The sequence below is a fragment of the Carassius gibelio genome, chromosome B7 (assembly GCF_023724105.1).
Source record: "Carassius gibelio isolate Cgi1373 ecotype wild population from Czech Republic chromosome B7, carGib1.2-hapl.c, whole genome shotgun sequence".
In the NCBI taxonomy this organism is placed as follows: Eukaryota; Metazoa; Chordata; class Actinopteri; order Cypriniformes; family Cyprinidae; genus Carassius; species Carassius gibelio.
This window is the reverse complement of record NC_068402.1, coordinates 13,356,721-13,375,997: the sequence shown is the minus strand read 5'-3', so window position 1 is coordinate 13,375,997 and position 19,277 is coordinate 13,356,721. Positions and strand designations below refer to the sequence as shown.

General features: G+C 37.1%; 1 protein-coding gene across 1 annotated transcript in view; it reads right to left on the bottom strand.

The window, feature by feature from the left end:
* The window catches only part of LOC127961034 (docking protein 4), a 40,155-nt gene extending 36,161 nt beyond the window's left edge, over window positions 1-3,994 (bottom strand). Inside the window, exon 1 of the mRNA XM_052559961.1 lies at window positions 3,680-3,994. The gene's annotated coding sequence lies outside the window, so the exon portion shown is untranslated. The remainder of the gene's footprint in view (window positions 1-3,679) is intronic.
* Between the last annotated feature and the right edge of the window lie 15,283 nt (window positions 3,995-19,277).

The following is a 19,277-nucleotide window of genomic DNA, read 5'->3' as shown; positions in this document are numbered from 1 at the left end:
TTACTGTTGGCCATTTAACAGTTCATTCGTAATAAACATTGTTCAAATAATACATTATAAGCTGCTTGCACTTTTTTGTTATGCTGGTGTGCTGTACAAAAAAATAAAATAAAAATAATATAAGATATGACCATATCTGATTATTGCTTGTCCTCAACGTCTGTGTTGGTTATAGCCCAGTCTAAACCCACTCATAAGCTCAGAGCGTAGACCTCTTTGCAGTCTCAAAGCTCTGTAGCACATTTTGACACCTTTACACACACAATCCCTGTTAAACCCCTCAAAACAAAAACATATTTTCAAATCCCAATGCTTCAATTCTTAATTTTAAAAAAACACTGTGTCATGGAAATACTGTGCATTTCAGTGTAGATGCAGTTGGATAAACACAGAACTCTTTAAATATGCCGCTCAGACATGACAGACAGCAGTGTAGGGAGTCTGTGGCGCGTATGAACACCAAAGCTCTGGGGAGGGGTGCAGAAATCCAAACAAATCAATGCAGGCCGAGCCCCGGAGAGACAGAGCATCCACCACCGCCAATTACTGCAGCGCAGAAACAAACAAAGTGGAAGTGAACTGGAAGAGAAGGCAAAGTCTGTTGCTAGCAGGTAAAGTCGTCGCTTTGCATGTGCGTGAGGCTGAGGGAGGGGAAGAGGGGGGTCTGGATACACTCACACAGGCAGGTTTGCTGGGTCTGGCAGTGCAGGCAGGCCACTCTGTAATTTACAGAGGTGGAATGCAGCATGCAGCCGCGGGTGCTAATTACAGAGCGTTCATCTCTCTCTCTCTTTCTCTCTTTCAGACTGTGAGCCAGCCGACCAAAACCAGCCGACTCCCACACTGCTCCGCTGTCAACTGCAACCTTCAGACAAAATGCAGAAGTGCACACACACGCACACACACAAGGACAGATGTTTGGATAACATCTATGACTCAGGTGACTATGCATGCTACAAAACCCACAAAAAAAGTTTACTAGTATGTAAAGAGCATTGTAATAGACCCCATTACAAAACCACTGGAAATTGACTGCCAGTACTTCCAAGGCTATTCATCTCTCTTGACTGGAATCTTGTCCTGTTATGTCTTTTTTAGCAGCTTCTGGTCAGGTCATATAGCATACTCTCTTTTGGATGGCGCCGATCTCTCTAGTCATGGCTTGTGTATTGATGCCTATGCACAGAGACTGAATACTTTGAAAGCCATCAACGAACTGCCAGTGGAAATGCTCTTATGCATGCACACGTATGCAAACACACTCACACTGCCAAAGAGGCAAGTATTAAATTTCACCACATATATATACAGTGTGTGTGTGCACCTCCACAGCAACAGTATCTGTTCTGCCCACTAATCATATTGTGTTTAATTACATGAGTTGGATTATACTGGAGAAAGCCTAGGTCAGCAGGACAAGAGCACAGACTTACTTAGAGAGACATCCACCCCCACTTCAGCGCTAAAATTCACTGTTACAGCTTTAAGGATGTGTAGGAGACACAAATTAAGAAAAGGATGGAAGGCAAACCGGTTTAGCTAAAACCGAGTGCTTGACAGACTGAATGTCCAACTCATCATGTCAGATTTATTATGAGGTTCTGCCAGACCTCATATACTGAAACAAAGTGCTAATTCTAATACTTGCTGTCTTATGCAAACATGGTTTGACTGCTTACTAATGTCATTTCTAAATACGATTATAGCATATTAATGTTTCTGTTGGAAAATGCTAGACTGAAAATACTGCAAACAAAGGTTAAAAGAAGGGCAACCTCTTCAGTTGACTCCAGTGACAGGACTGACATTTATCTAATGAGCTTCATTCAATCTCAATCAAGCATTAAATCAGCAGAGTCGGGTTCAGTGTGAAGGGGTTATAGGTTAATAGGCGTTTATCCACCTTAATCTTTATTGTGCTCGAAAACATTTTACCTATGATAACACCATCGCAGTAATAAGCTATCACATTGACCGATAAGATGATTTTTTTTACTTTCTGTGTTCTCTACAGCCGTGGAGGATTTGCAGACTAATTTATTATGAGCTTTAGTGAAGCTGTTTATGCTCAGAGAGATAAGGCTCAGATTAAACGCTGTCCTTTATCAGCATGCAGCACATTCAAAAGACACTGTTTCAATTTAATTAATTGCCCACAAGACAAGGTGCAAGGCAATTATTTTCCATACTTAGACATTCGTGTGAAAATTAGGACAGTAAGTGGGAACATATCCAGGAACAGAGGTCTTTGTTTTGCCTCTGGTTACGTCTCAAAATCTACTGATCTGTCTACCTAGACAGCTTTTTTTAGGCTTCAGATGAGTCAGCTAAGCCAACCTGGAAAACGCCTCTGAAATCCAAAATGCAACTCTCTATACTGAGGGACATAAACGGTGTCTGAAATCATTCACTGATCTCTATATAGTATATTGTGGTTGAGTGCACAATATCAGCAAGGAGTGAACCGAATTAAGAGAATAAATTCAGACACTGACTTAGCCATTGAAGGTAAGTTGAGTTGGGCTACTTGAATATGACCCTAGAAAATAATTTATGAATGCCTGTCAAGTGACCCATCACAAAAGAGGAAACAATTAGCCTAGCAAGAAGATCAACACTGCAACAATATTAATAAACATATCATTAATCTTCATGTTACTTCTAATACAGACTGGTTAGCTAGCTGACATATTTTAGGTTTTCTCTCTTAAAGCTCTTCTCATTCAGGACTTCTGAGCTTATTTATGACTGAAAAGCTTTACGTGCAGCTTATATAGAAAAATATGAACAGTAATTTGAGGCCATTTTTATTATAGGATATAGTTGTAGCTACTGTTTTTGGCGTAAATTAACTGTTGTAACTTTTGTTTTAATATTGTGATAGGAAACTAGGGCCAGTATTTTGCCATGGGTAATGGTGAAATAGCCAGTTCATCAGTTAATTAGTTAGTCAATTATACTTCATTGTCCTTTTTAAGGAAATTCGTCTTACAATACAATACAACACATATAATAAAAATCTGTACAGCAGAAAATTACCACAATCATTATCCAACATTATTATAAATATAACAATGAAAATATTTATTAATACTGGATATTTAAATATAAAATATGCATATAAAAAAAAGCATTGCACTGCTCAATGACGCATTGACCAATTAGAATCAAGTATTTTATGGCCGTGTAAAAATAATTAAATAAACTAACTAAATAAATAAAAAAATACTATTTTTAATAATACTAAGTATAAGTAGGAACAGTGCATAATAAGCTATGCAATGCATAGAAAAAACAAACAAACAGAATTTTCATTTAAAGACCCGAGCATAAGCACATGTAAACGTCAAGGGCTAGTCATAAGCATCTGAATGAACCAATCCAGCATACAACAGCTTTATTAGAAATACGGAGTCTGAAGATGCATTTCTCAACTAAACTAGCGTTATATCCTTCACTTCAAACACACTCACTTCAGACAATGCAGCTGTTTAAATAACCATAACGTGCGGGATGCTGCTGCACAAAAAGTTGATCAAATGAGTGAATGATGTACAATATAATCGCACATTAAAACAACACAAATTTAAACGACCCCTTTCTAACTCTCGCATTTTGTTGGGGCGACTGGTGCAATGGTCCTGGCCTCGATACAGCTCATGAACTTTCATAAACCTACCTGGATGATGTTCAGCTGAAGGTGCGGCCCCTTCCGAGAAGACTGCTGCTTTTAAAAGGTGAAAATGCGATGTTTTTTGCCTGTGCCCTAACAGTTTTCTTGGGAAAAAAACAAATGTGTTCGGGCTTTGGACCTGCTGACAGTAATCCAAGTGACGCTTCTTGGTTGTCGTCTTGGGTTTCTGGACGAGACGCCGTGCAGCGCTTCTGAATATCAAGCACTAAACACACACACACTCTCACACACACGGCTGTTTCACTCTCAGCTGTCTGTCTCCAGCTCCAGCAGACAACAAAAGTCCACCCTTTACCGTAGTGCGTCAAAGAAGAGCGCCCCAAAATAACGAGCGTGCGTTTAAAACGCGCGTTTTATTTATCGGAATCTGACGTCAGGAAGTTGTCTTCGCTTAGAATCATTTAATAATTGTATGATTTATTAGTCTTAATTGTATAGCTTTATTTCTAAGCTTTCTTGTTCGGTCAAATTTATTAGCCCTAGTTCATTCAGTTTATTGATACATAAAATGTTAAGAGACCAGGCTGTGACTTAACTGTGATTATAGAGATTTTTCCCCCCTATAAAGCCTTTTTAACGTTATTTTCGTATCACAGATACGTTTAAAAAATTTAAATGTAAAAATGTAAAAAACTAAATAAAAAAGGTAATCTTTTGATGTTTATATATTTTTATTTTTATGCTTTTCATTTTTGTTTTAGTTAACTAATAACCCTGGGAGATATGTATGTGGAAAAATAACTGCAAAGAACTTTAATATTTGATGCCAGGCAAAGACAGACATTATTGTATCATCAAAAGCATAGTGTATCAGCCAGATTAAACAACTTTGTTTTCAGGTAGACTGATTAGAAGTGTGCCTTTATTCTTTGAAATTGCCTAAGGACAATCAGATAAGAGTTTACAAGGCTGAAAAAGTGTATTCCAGTTTTATGTGCAATGTGCATCAGATGGTCAGTAAATGGTCAGACTGAGGCCGAGACTACCACCCGTGTGCCCTTGAGCAATGCACGTAAAACCTGATGCCTGAGAGGGATGCTATTTACTGATGTGTATACAAAAATCTCAAATATACTATTCAAATGCTAGTAAAAGCAATCAGTATGAATGTTGACATTATACTGCTTTTATCCGTATGCAAAAGATTAGTGCAATTATTCTAGGTAGCAAAATATTATCTGGATATGAATTTGAAATATGTATGTGTTGTCTGTGTGAATTCTCACACGTTGCAATAGAGGATTTCAAATGATGGATTTTTGGTGGGAGGATTCGAGTGAGTCTTCTATTGCTGATGTCGGAGTTTCAACGCAAGATACGTCATCATCATCACTCACAACGAAAGATGATCAGTGTTTTTAAAAATGAGGCTTTTAGAGTTAACATTTGAGAAAACAGTTTCTGAACTGATTTTTGGTGATGTTGAAGCTAACAGATCTTAGTTATTAAGAAGATGCATGAAACATTTATACTCTAATCTCATGTCATATTAAGTTTTGATGTCAAAATTGATTGCCCCCGGCTGGTTTGAAGTGGGACATGCATATGGACCACTTGGGGTTATCTCAGAATGGTGACAGCAAAAATTTCAGCTCTGTCTTCGGTTCTCATGGTAACAGAGGCAGGAAAAGTGATGCACAGCAAAGCGGTAGAGAAGAATGACAGCGGAGGATTACGCACCAGCATGTGGCATAAACCGCTATTATAGCAACTAGCAAAAGAGTCAGGTTGTCAACTTACATTTCTTGGCTTGTCACGCTGGCAAACAGCCGTTGTTGAAGAAAGAAAAAAATGCACAAGCATTAATGTTAGTCACATATCAGACAAATCTTTGAACTTTGCATTAATCAGGTCTGAAGTTCGTAATATTGCTTTCTCCAGGGAAGAAGTAATCTTGTCTGAATAAGGAGAGAAATCAAGCACAGTTTACAAGTAGAAACAGTCCAAAACAGTTCTAAACAAATATGTCAGTGGATTTTGATGTGAGAGGACAACGGGGTATGTACTTTTTCTGCCTGGAAGCATTTTAATGGATTATGGGCAGGTATTTTTGCCAAAAGCAAGTAAAAAATATTGTATTGGATTTATTTACAACAAACATACAGCTTTTAACTTCACAAGATGACATTTGATGGACTGGACTCATGTGGATTACTTGTGTATTATTGTGATGTTTTCATCAACTGTTTGCACACCGCAGATGTTTGCACACCACAGTTGATTCACTGGTGCATGTAATGCTAAATATCACACACACATATATGTGTGTATATATATATATATATATATATATATATATATATATATATATATATATATATATATATATATATATATATATATATATATACATACATATACATATATATATATACACATTTCAGAATGAATACCTAAAGTTATTACTGTAGATTATAACAATAAATTCACTTGCATAATTTTATGAGTAATTTCAGATTTTTATTTTATTTTATTTGTAGTTTACAAAATAAAAGATCATTAAAATACTGGCAATTTATTCATAAAATAACATGAAAATAATTATTAGCTTATCATATTGGCCAGAAATGCAATAAGAATTCAACCTGGTGCCAACAGCTTAAAAATGTATGTAAAACTCATACATTGCTTATTCTATTTCAAAGGACGAGCATGTGAATGAAAGGTGATTGAGAATGCAGGACCATGAAAGGGGGAGGTGCAGGAGGGCCAGAATTTGTTCAGAAAAATGGTGCCGCCACACTGATAAGAGTGTGTGATAACGTTGACAGAGGGAGACAGCAGGGGACAAGAGGCAGACATGAGGGCAAGTGATGACAAGCAGCGGCTCATGCCCGCATGCACTTGCATTTATTCACACACACAGAGACAAACTGCAGATACCATTTGTGCAACTATTTAAAGTCTGAAGACATGTAGGTTATTTTCCTCAGTTCACTGGATCATAAATACACATAATGCTTATGTTCTAAGGTTTAGAGTTTTATACTCTTACAGCTGACTTTTTTTTAATGAAATTAAGAATGAGCAGCATAAGTTTTAAAAATATACAGTATTAATGGTTTATGTTGCTTATTTTGGTAGGGTTACAACTACAAAAGCAGGGTCACCATCAGTGGAATTGCTGGGGATTCTGGGCCCATTGCACATCATTTGTTATGGTGCCTTCTTATAATCATGTTCTCCCCATTTGTGACGCCCTGGTCACCACGATATAATGCTTCATGCTGCAGTGTAAAGTGCTTTTACTTGTAGCATTTATGCAAAGTCTTAAAAGATGTGACAAAGTTGTGACGTACATCTGAGTGAAACAGACTACTGAAAAAGAAAAATGTAAGGTGGTGGTGGTTCAGACCATCAGTTGAGTGGATGGAGGCAGAACTGCATGGGAGCATCCAGTCGAATGTAAGAAGCAGGGTTTCAGCAGATTCAATTACTGGAGAAGTCTTGCAAGGGTCACTAGAAAGAATCTGTAATTTCACCAGAAGAGTGAGTTATGACATTTTGATTAAGAATTCTGAGAACCAAACAGTAAAAAACTAAATAAGCATGTTTTGTGTTGCTCAATAACATATCCAGTGTTTAGAAATTAGGGTGAATTTTCATGTCATACTGACAGATGTCAAAAGTAGAAATTATTTGAAATGTCCTTGCTAAATTCTGTAAGGTTGTTGCAAATGAAAGGATATTAAGAAGATTAACTGTGTTGTCTAACTAAAGTCAAAACCGTAAATGTCATCATTCTCTGTTAACAATAAATTTGTATTGTCAGAGTTAGTACAGAGATTGGCTGTAAATATACACTATTTTTACATAATAATGCATTTTTACATAACCCCACACGCCTCTGTGTTTTTCTCTCTCTCTGTACTGCACAAACTCACATGCACAGCCCTCTCTAGTTTAATTGAGTGCAGAGGACAAACACTTAGGAGACACAGCAGCAGTCTAAAAGCATCCAGTGTGAGACGTTTCATAAATGAGTGTAATCGTGGCCATATGGCAGCTTCTGAAAGCCTGAACCACATGTCTGGAAAAAATATCACTGACTCCTCATTTCACACAGCTCTGCCAGCCCAGTTCTCCTGAATCCGCTTCATACCTGTCATCACAGTGTGCCTGATGTGTACGTGAATTCAGACACATGAATACATTTCTTCATGAATTTTATTGAGGACAAATCACAAAAAAAAAGTCAAATAAAATGCATTCTATACATTGATCGAACTCAACAGCTGACTGAAGTGATTGTGCAGATGAGATTGTCGGAAGATGAGCACTCTAAAAAAAAAATAATAAAATAAAATTCTCCTACATATTCCATAAACATTGAACAAATAGACTTTGATTGAAGAACCGGTGCTCTTTTGATATGGCTGACCAAAGCTAGACGGGTTCAAGAAGAAAAATCAATGCCCTGATCTCTGGAGATCTTCCTATAATCATATCTTGTTCGCATCATACCTTGAAGCCTCAGACACCAATTCCACATAATCTTTATCACAGCCTTTCTTCTGGCTCTGTAATCTCCTCAAAATAGATATTTTACCACAACAAATGTCTCTTTTCATTGCCTTTAGCATGTCATAATTTTTACAACCTTTTATAGGAGTACAATAGATGCAGTCAGTCATAAATTTTCATGTCACTGCTAATTATGCCATCAGTCACAGCAGTCCTAATGTACTGTTTACTGGTCCAAGCCCAATTCTTTCTCAAGTCTCGCAACCTGGAGCCTCCTATTTCAGCACTCGACATTATCAAGAAGAAAATAAAACCTGAACACAAGCGTACAAATTTGAAATAATAATCACCATAAAGCAGAGGGGCTTGCAATTTATGACCTCATTAAAAAACAGAGGCACATCAGGGGAGTGATTTTTACAAGGAATTTTCTTTAATCCATAGTTGTGAACAAAATAAGCTGTCCAGCTCAGAGAACTGCAACAACAGCAGGGTCTCTTCATTTAGGTTTTTTTCGGCCTTCACACTGTTACTGTAAAAGGAGAATAGAGAGGAAAAAAAGGAAAGAAAGAAATACAAAAAGTATTTCAATGAAACAGGAAATTAGTTTTTATGTCTTCAAATCAGTGTTGAGCAAAAGGTAAAATGTAAGAAAGGGCTCCCTTGGTTTCATCATTGTGAATTTGAATGGAATCGATCAGACCCACAGGAAGCAAAATTGGAATGACAGGAAGATGCATTCTAGTTAAAATTACAGTCATATAAATCTCTTTTCAGTTTATTTTACATAAAAATTGCAATCCTGCATCCTGTTTGCTGCCTCAAATTCAAGAACTGAACTCATTTTAAAGGCATTCTCAGTTCAGTAACTCAATAAACCCCTTTCAAATAGAGATCCTTTATATGTTTATATTAATATATGTTTCAATAGTTTCCCTGATGCCACCGCATAGATAAAGCTTCCACATGAGAGCAGTGGAAATCAAATTAAAATGAATTTGCAAGTGTGCTACATATTAAGTAGGGAAAAAAAACTGCCAGTTGCATGTGATGCAAATGTGTTAATTTCATTCTAAACATGTTTTACTGCTGGTGTGTTATGGAACACTCACTGTGCATGAATTCTAAAGAGGAAACAGATAAACAAACAACACACAGACAGTACACCCACATCCACAACCAAAGCAACACATTTTTTACAGGATTCATTATCCATAAACCTTTCAGAACAATCAATAAATTTGAGCTCAGGGAAGCAGGTTCCCACTGGCAAAATTTAAGTATTTGTGCATGGAGATAGGATGTTTTTGGATTTATATTCATGATAATTCAAAAGAATTGAGGATGTTTTTTGCAGACATTAATTGCTGGAATAATTCTCCTAAATTACCATTCGGAGTAGAGGGAGAAAACATTGCAAACAGCTCCAATGCAAATGAAGGAAGAATACAAGTGGATCAATGGGGAGAAAAACATCCCCGCTGCTTGATAAATTAGGTGAGAATTCTTTCCTCATTTTTCGCCAGATGGTTAATGTTGCCATATCAGTTGGCGTGCTGTTCAGAACTGATGAGATGAGGTGCACCTAAAGCCAGCTGAGCGATATGCAAACTGTCTCGAGAACCGAGCTCAAATTGGATATTTATGATGTATTTATTGTATCTTGGCATTGTCTCAGCGAGGTAATCTTGTAGCGAGATAGCACATTTCACAGTGATAATAAGAGCATCTATTATCTGTGCGCATGATGGATGGAAGTAGTAAAAAAAGAAAGCAACTCCTGTAGCTGAATGAATTAGAGTAAAGCCCTTTTGGCTGCCATGCAAGATTCTGGCACTGAATCTTCCTCTTCCTCTCTCGTCCTTCTCTCTCATTAAAAGCAAACTGCTGTTCTCCACAAAGAGAGCAACATTCACACAAAGATTCAAATTCACACTTTCACATGCATGTAGAGGGTCGCACAATTTTATTTTACCAGCAGAAAATTACATTCTGGCCACGATTTGTTTTCTTAACACCTCTTACCACAGGCTGCCCTGTCTGGAGAAAATTACACATTTGCAGAAATCTCCAGCTTTCTATATTCAGAAGAATTTTTAAAAACACTTTAAAGGGCACATTTGCAGTATCTGATCTGACTTTTAAAAAATACTTTAATTTTTAACTGCAACTTTTAACTCATAGTTCATATTTTTCCACACAAAGTACAATGTCTATTTGTCCTTTAGTAATATTCAGCTTTAAATATGATAATGGCAAGTCATTTGTATGGTGCATTTTTATAGTTCATTAATCTTAGAGAGTGTAAGTGCAGAATGGCAAATCTGTTTTCTGCAGAGAAGTTTTGGAAATAATGTAATTGCCTCTCTACATGTGTTCTGTCACCACTGTGCCGTTCCCTTTGCTCCATCTCCACAGTCCAAAATAATGATTCCACAGCAGATCATTATTACTAGCCCCCAGCTGTCTCTGTCCCCTTCTGCATGGACACAGTCCAACAGCATGTCTACCAATGACCAGCTGTCCCCTTCTCTGACTTCAGATCGTCATGTTTATCCTGAACCACCTTTTCCCTGCCAAAACCCTTTTAAAAACTCTCAAATCCTAAACGAGATGGATAAAAACTTCTTCTTTACACCTGAATGGCTAAACTATCACTGATGAATGTCCTGCACTGAAGGCAACTCTCATTCATCTCCCTGTACCTCCTATCAGTGTGCCGGCACTCTCGCTTCTTCTGCTGATTTCTATTATTATTCGAAACAGACAGCCTTTATATCTCTGCAACATGAGCCAAGGGAGTGCATCAGCCTGTCATCTACTCCTTCTCACTCCTTCTCTCTCCCTCTTTCGCGCTCTCTCAATCTCTGTCAGTGATTGGCAACTTGTTGTGGGGTTGTGTCAGGCCGGGTAGAGCATAGCGCCGGGTGCTGTTGTGTGGATAGAATAACTGCACCCCAGGCACAGCATGTGATTAATATGAAACAAAGCCTGTGTGCTGTGGCTCCCCAGCATCAGCCTATACGCAGTTCGGGCCTGGTTAACAGGTCCACAGAGAGAGAGTAAGTCTGAGAGAGAAGACAGAGAAGAGCTGTCATGATGAAGGTCAGTGGACTAACAGGGGCATCAGTCAAAATCGCTCACAAAAAAAAACTAAAACTGCAATTGGAAACTTTTATGCAGATTTTAGTCTTCAGACAAAGACAAACTTAATAAGTGCCACTTGATTGGTAAATTTTTCACAATTTTGTGTCATTTTTCTCCAACTGCAAGAGTAAGTGGATCTGAGAAGATAAGGCGCACTGAGGGCATATAAGGTCGAGAAAAACTCAACTTTATGCAAATGTCAGAGAACTGTCATGCCTCAGCCAATCACTCTGAGATGTCTATCCTGAACATTTCCAAATCTGCCGAATAGAGTACTGCAGGAATCATGTATTTTTGTAACCCAAAGCATGAGTTAGCAAGATCTCCTCTACAAAACCCAATGGGATTTTTTAATTGGCTTTTGTATTATTGTGAACAATATGTTCTGTGACCAACAAAATGATTCTTAAATGTTTTATTCATCATGATAATCTCCACAAATAAATACAATTTTCATGAATTTTGAGGCTCAAATACAATCGACAGAAATAAAAAGCTAAACGTAGGCTATAAATGAACTTCACCTCTGTTGCGTTGCAAGACTTCATGTCATCACCATTAAACTTCCTATATGAAAGACCTGGAAGTGCTTAAATGTTTACAAAAATAGGCCATCCCAGCAGCACTCTGATGTGGCATAGTTTACATATATATATATAGATGTGTGTGTGTGTGTGTGTGTGTGTGTATGTATAATAGTGTGTACATATTACTTTTCTACCATATTTCATTCAGATTTCAAATTTGCAGTTTGGATGCTTTTGTTGTGACTAGATTGACTGGCTTAACAGAAGTGAATTAAATTCTTGACACTATATCTTTGCTTTGGGCAGATGAAAATGAAACTTGCTTTTTTCCAGCTTTTTTTCTTTCTTTTTTAAACAGATTGAGATTGAGCATAAATCTCTCATTACAGTGGACACATACTGTAAATCCTGCACTACTTCCATGTCAGGTCAAGTTACCTTTATTTATATAGCGGTTTTAACAATATATTATATTGTAACAAAGCAACTGAACAGCATTAAATAGGAAAATAGTGTGTCAATAAAGCAAAAAGGCACTTCATCATTGAATGATGTCATCATCCAGATCAGTTCAGTTTAAATAGTATCTGTGTAATCAAGTCAACCAAATCGCTGGAAATGAAGTGTCCCCAACTAAACAAGCCAGAAGCTACAGCGGCAAGGAACCAAAACTCCATTGGTGACAGAATGGAGAAGAAACCTTAGGACAAACCAGACTCATGTGTTCAATGACCAGATTAAATCCTTTCATCCTTACTGTAACTGTTGCTGTTACCATATTTATATGACTTAAAGGCAAGTCAAAATAGTTTTCTGTGGTAACTGCCATTATGCCACAGATACTGTCGATAGATCGCAACTTTCATTGAACCTGGAACATTCAAGATGCTGTTTCATCTGAACAAAAGTGTAAAGAAAAATAAACAGCATGATATAACCAGTAATATTTCTTCAGTAAACACAGGTTTTTTGTGGTAATTCTTTAGACAATAAGAAATGTTCCTCATCTAATAATACATGGTTATGATTCCATCTCTAATGACAGTCTTATAGAGTCATTTCATATTTGAAAAGGTACAAAGGCACGAGGGAGAAAGAAATATTTACTTTGAGGTCTGGAGCCTAAATCATCTCAGAAGGGCAAAGACAGCATCCCTCCCAAAGACACAATACAATTTATTAAACCTGACAAGCTGGTTCCACAAATCCTACGTTGTCTGTTTGAGAGCAGAATGAACGTGGGTAAATCAGAGTTATAGAAATTAGACATTACAATGCTGTGCAGTGTAGACTTACAGCATTATACAAAGTGTTGCTTGTTAAGCTATAGCTAAAGGTAAACTACACAATCAAACAACCTTCAAAAACAACTACATAACTACACAGAAGGCAGTATATTTTAATAAAACCTTTTAATAAAATTTATACTTAATACAACAAATTTTACAGTTCAAAATCATATCGGGCTTAACAAAGTAAAGAAGCTTGAATTGGTAAATCAAATTTTTTTTTTTTTAACCGATTCACTAGAATTAATCAGAATGAAGAGGGTTTTTGAACTGATTCATTCTAGTGAATAAATGGTCTTAAGTCTTCTTTCTCACTTTCCAGTGCTATACATGAGAGAGAGGATGAACCAACTAACTAGAATGAACCACTTCACATGAAAGAGAGAAAGAGAGATAGAGAGAGGAGAACATTTAGCGGAAAGTAAAACAGTTGTCAGAACCTCACAACACCTCTAAACACATGCGACACAAATACAAGACAGCCACATTAATAAATCCACAATAACTGGAATGAAAAGAGCCATTTAGATAGCAAACTCACTGGGTTCAGTATAAACTCCCACTCGCTCATTTCGCTCGTCAGCCCTGCTGCCTCTGTCCCATCATCTTCTCTTCATCCTTCATTGTGTATATTTTGGCATTTGGCATCAGCACTGGGGAAAAAGTGCTCTCCAACACAATTATGATCAAATGGGCAACAGATGTGTGTGCTAAGCGAGAGCATGCTCAAAAATCATATTATATGTCCTTCTTAGATTGTTTTGTGGAACATTAAGCCACGGTCTTCCTTACCCTCTCATCTCATGCATTTCTAGAATTTGTGCTTTTCTCTCTGGAAAATCAAAAGCATGTACTGAGGGCAGTATTCAACAGCCGCAGCTCTAGAGACGTACTCAGGCTTACATTCGAGTGTCAGTTTCCATGACTGTTACCACAAGATGAAACCAAATATCAGTAATGTGACTAACCTCACCAACCACAAATTGGATTTTTTTGAATCCCCTTAGATTTTCCTGTGCATAATATATCCTTATTTCAATAGGACGTGACAGGAAATAATATCAGTGAATTAAAAAGCAGAACAAATAGATGCAAAATGCAGATGAAGATATAAGTCTAGCTTAGCTTTGTACCTTTGCATGTCCAGTGAGTATTTTTATTTACTTTTAAATTCAACGTTCCCTTAGAGGATTTCACTCAACCTTCTTCTCTGTCATTCAGGGTAGTGCCAGATGTTTAAGGGCCCTCTGCACAATTTCAGTGTGCTTTTATCTGAGATGCAGAGCTGCACTTCCATTTTTATTTGCGTGGCAACTGGCAAATGGTTCTCTTGACGTGGCCTTCTGCCATCTTTCAGCGTGGTCAGTGTGCAGGAGAATAGACTGCATAATTTAATCATTTCGTCCACTTCAAACACCCCACGCAAAGCAAAGTTCTCCATTTCTATCTTTCTATCTAACGCTGTCCTTCTGTGCATTCCAATTCATTGCATTTCTATTTAATTTCCAGTTTGTTCTTTTCACTCACAAAAAGCAGAGGGAAAAGGACTTGTTTTTTTCCCCTGCTGTAATTCCCCGGTATATATGCTTATATATAATAATACTTTTTGGCTTCACAAAAGACGTGAGTTTTATATTTAATTATGCATCGATTTCAAGCACTGCTGGTTTAGAGGGACCAGTTCTGACAGCTCTGATTCACGACATGAGCAACTCCCTTGGACCCCTGCCAGTTAAAAACTTGGTTCTATCTCATCTCTGTGCTTTAATGACTTCTCTTTTCTCTGCAGTTGCATGCTCCCGTTGATTGTTTACAATACTTTTTGAAGGCCTAAATGTTCGGCGCTCAAAGAAATCGTGAGCTCACAATTAGTCCTAAAGAAAATATCTCCTTAAATGTGTCAGGCTCATGAGATATTTTTCTCTTTGAAATTCAAAATAGGCCAATTTTTGAAGCATCTTATTTTTAAGAAATAAACACACCCAATGAACACTTTTCCATGCAATTAAATTAAACCTTTTCAACCATAGTGTCCTGTTCTTTGTCAATTATTTTTCAATGATGCATTGATTATTATTATTCATTCTAAAGTTATTTTATAATGATAAAAAAAAAATTATGTGACTTTGCATTTTTTATTATAAAGATGCAAAATACAATGTAAAGGTTCGAAACACTTCACCTGCACAGTACACGCTACCACAAATTGTATATGTGGACTACCTATGCTTATTAATATATAAAAGAAATAATGACTAAATGTTTTCCAACATGTCTGCGTCTGCCTGGATCTTGCATATTCAGTTATGGCCAATAAAAAAGAAAATAATTCACGCAGTCCCATGCAATACAAATTGATTAAACGTCAGTTTTACAAATTTAGTTGATTGCATGCTCTAATTTAAGCTGTGGCAGAAATGTTCAAGAATTCATTTTAATTAACTAAATTGAGCATGCAGCAAAAATCCATTTCTGAGTGTAATGAAAATGCAAAATTTGCTTTCAAAGCTTGGAGCACAACAGGGATGATCACAAAATAAAAACAGCCTGTAATCCACTGCAGACCGGCCTGTCATAACCCATTAAAACACAGGGAGCAGGCCTCGCTACAGCCTACTCAGAGTAAGCACAATGATATGTGGTTTAGAAGTGCTCTAAAATCCCAGTAATATGGAGCCTGTATTTATTTATAATCCACCCAGATTCTCATGAGACTGCTTGAGTTGAACAACACGACAGAGACACAGCGGATGGTATCAGACTCTACGCTGATTTTCTGCCAGCGCAGTTACATGTCTAGTTCCTCACAGAACAGAATTTAGATGCAATAGTCAAAGCTGACCACAGTAATGAGAAACAGAATTTCTAATGTTTAATTAGAGTGTGTGCCTGCAAGCTGTTATTAGACGGTCAAGTTCACAAATGAGCTTTTTTCAAATTTTATTGTTGGGCTTTTTGCCACTTTTATTTACTGACTCAAAGCCAGCCCACATCTAAGACTAAACCCATTTATTTTGGTGAGATCACGTGAATAGAACAAAACATTGTTTACATAATAGGGCAGGACTGTAAAAACGTATTTAAAAAGTTTTTTGGTTATCATATTCTTTGCCATTTCGAGCTTGTTAATATAACACTTCTGTTTAGTGATTTTAATTTTACAGCAATCACACTGCCGTTACCAAATACTTATAAAAAAGAAAACATTGGTGTTTATTTTATCAGTTTATTTGGCAGTGTCACTGTGAATGAGGCATAGAGAATGTTGTCATATTGTACACAAACACAATTATCGCTCAGTTACATATACACAAGTACAAAATCCCACCTCTTAGTCAGAGCTTAGAAACAGTTGTACAACTTCATTAGCATTGCCTCCCATTTGCTTGCCCATTTAATGTGCAAATTAGATGTAAACACAGAAACCGATGCATTTTTTTTCTTCATTTTCTTTGGGCCAGATAAGCCTAAGCCAGCAATAAGAAACAATTTGAATTGCATTTATTTCATCTAATATTTCATTCATTTTCATATAACAGATGGCGAGGCAGCGACAACCAAGAAAGGCAGAATAGATTCTCTCATTAGCTTCTGATAGAGTTTAATTATCTGTCAGGCAGAATATGACATGAATCTCAGATCATAAATCTGAAAGAGATTTTAAAAATTCCCTTATTGAATTTTAAGTTCACTCACAGAAACAATAGTGATGGAAAGGGTCCTTTATAACCACTGAAGGATCACATCTACTGCGAGCAATAACTTTTCTTTTGAACTTTCTTTATATTGGCAAACTGCATTTTGGTTCCCCTAAATGTGTTGGGAAGTTAAGAAATGAAATGCATGGCTTTTCCTGGGAGGAAAAAAAAAACATAAAACTTTCTTAAGGGCTGCAGTGTATTTTCTCAAACACAGTCTCTAAATGGACACTCAGAGCCACTCCACAACCAGTCACTTTCCAGCAGCTCCACTTGTCATTTTCACCCCGTCCTCAGGAGTAGTCAGTAGAGAGAATGGAAGGCAGTGTGAAATGATTAAGCCAAGGCAAAAATGCATACAAAAATAGCAAACCTGCATGTCTTCATATACCTTTTTCATTTCTTTTAATATGAGAGATGTTCTCTTATGCTCACACTGCACACTGTTAAAAGTAACTACTGTACTGTGCATATTTTCCATTTCATGAGACCTTCAGAGCCACAACTATAAGAAGACAAAAATAATGCAGTTGTGTGAACAGTTCCCAGCATGCAATGCATTATGAATCCATATGAATAAAGAGTCCAAGTCTTGTTAAAAGATATGAATGCTTGTGATGAACAGATTAGCTAGATAATTTAGGTTTATATTTATAATAAATCCAAACAAAGACAGTGAACAGATCACATCTCTTTTCACAAGACTTGGATTAAACGGCTCAATTCATGTGGATTCATTTTACAATGCTGTTATAATCCTTTCGGATCTTCAAGATTTTAGTTTTCTGGTCTTTTAGTAGAGGGACAGAAACCTTTCTGGTTTCATAAATTTATTTTAATTTGTGTTTCAAAGAATAACCAGAGTCTTAAGTTTAGAATGACATGAAGGTGTAGAAATTATGACAGAAATTTCATTTTTTGAGTTGAACTATACTTTCAAAGGGATAGTTCAACCAAAAATGAAAATTACCCCAAGAGTTACTCACCCCCAAGCCATGTAAATAACTTCTTTCAGATGAATATATTAGGAGCTTTATTAAAAAATGTCTTATAAAGGCAGTGAAAGAGAGTCAAGATTTTGAAGCCCCAGAAAGTGAATCTAAAAAAAAATCTAAATTCATCAGGTTGCATTGTTTTCTCAGCAATTTTTAACTGTATGCATACTCTTCATTTGTTTCCAATTCTGTCTGTTTTTCCATCTGTATCAGCTGTTTTCAATTACAGTATCAAGGTCACGATGCATCTTCATGCACCAAGAGGTTAGATTTCATTACAGCTGCAGAGAGCTGTGATTGTATTCCATTAGACTCCATTACCTTGCACAGGTTATAGAATTCCTAATGAACCAATAAAGCTGTCATTAATGCTGCGTGGTGGGGAGCGGGAGAGGTAACACTCATCTTCTGTCACTTCAATATTGAATGCGATACCGTGCCAAGCACCACACGGGCTGTAATGACCAGGTGTCAGGTGACACGGCCTGCAATTATCACCATGGAGATCAGACAACTGGTTTTGCAGACGGGGAAAATTAACAAACACACCTAATAGCTGTCTTCGTTTTACTGTCATTCTGAAATAATCTCAGCAGTGTGGTTGCCATGGTTAACTCATTAGCAGCTTTGGTGAGTGGATGAGGTCCACTGAAGAGAGTTGTGTTCTTACAGCTGTTTACAATTCCCTACAGTCTGATTGGTATCTCCACATGATATGCTGCTGAAAGCATGCATGATCATTACTGGAAGTGAGTGCTTCCGCTCATCATGGAGACTGAAACGTACTGGACGCAGCTTGCATGTGTGATGCAAATGTCAGCCATATTTAATAAAGAGCATGCTGCATACCATGAGGGTGCCAAACCTCCAGACATCTAAGTGACAGAACCTATCATTTCAAACATCATCGCTCAGGTTATGCTAGGCTCTAAACATCAAGAAACCTGCACTACATACAAATGCCTGAGGACTTGTAGAGAGCTTAAGGGCTTAAAGGCACAGAAGATGGCTTCAGGTCCTCTCAGCTAGAACAGTGTTTCAACACAAACTCCTGCTGTTGACAAAAATTGCATTTGACGTGAAACAAGAACCAGCGTTTATTTAATTTATTTAATTTATTTTTTTGTCCCACCTGAATGTAGCTAGCTTGTGGATAGGTTACGGAAGAAACCTTTTGGCACGGATTATACTGCTATGCTAGTTCTTATATAGCACAACTACTGTGCAGTCAGATCTGGTTTGTACAGAATAGAGTACATTTATGCTGATGTGTCTTGATTTAAGACCAGCATTAGGAAATATTAAAGGGCACATATTATGCCCCTTTTTACAAGATATAATATACGTCTCAGGTGTCCCCAGAATGTATCTGTGAGGTTTCAGCACAAAATACCCCACAGATCATTTATTATAACATTTTGAAAATGCTGATTTTGATTGGAAGCAAAAACATGCTGTTTTGA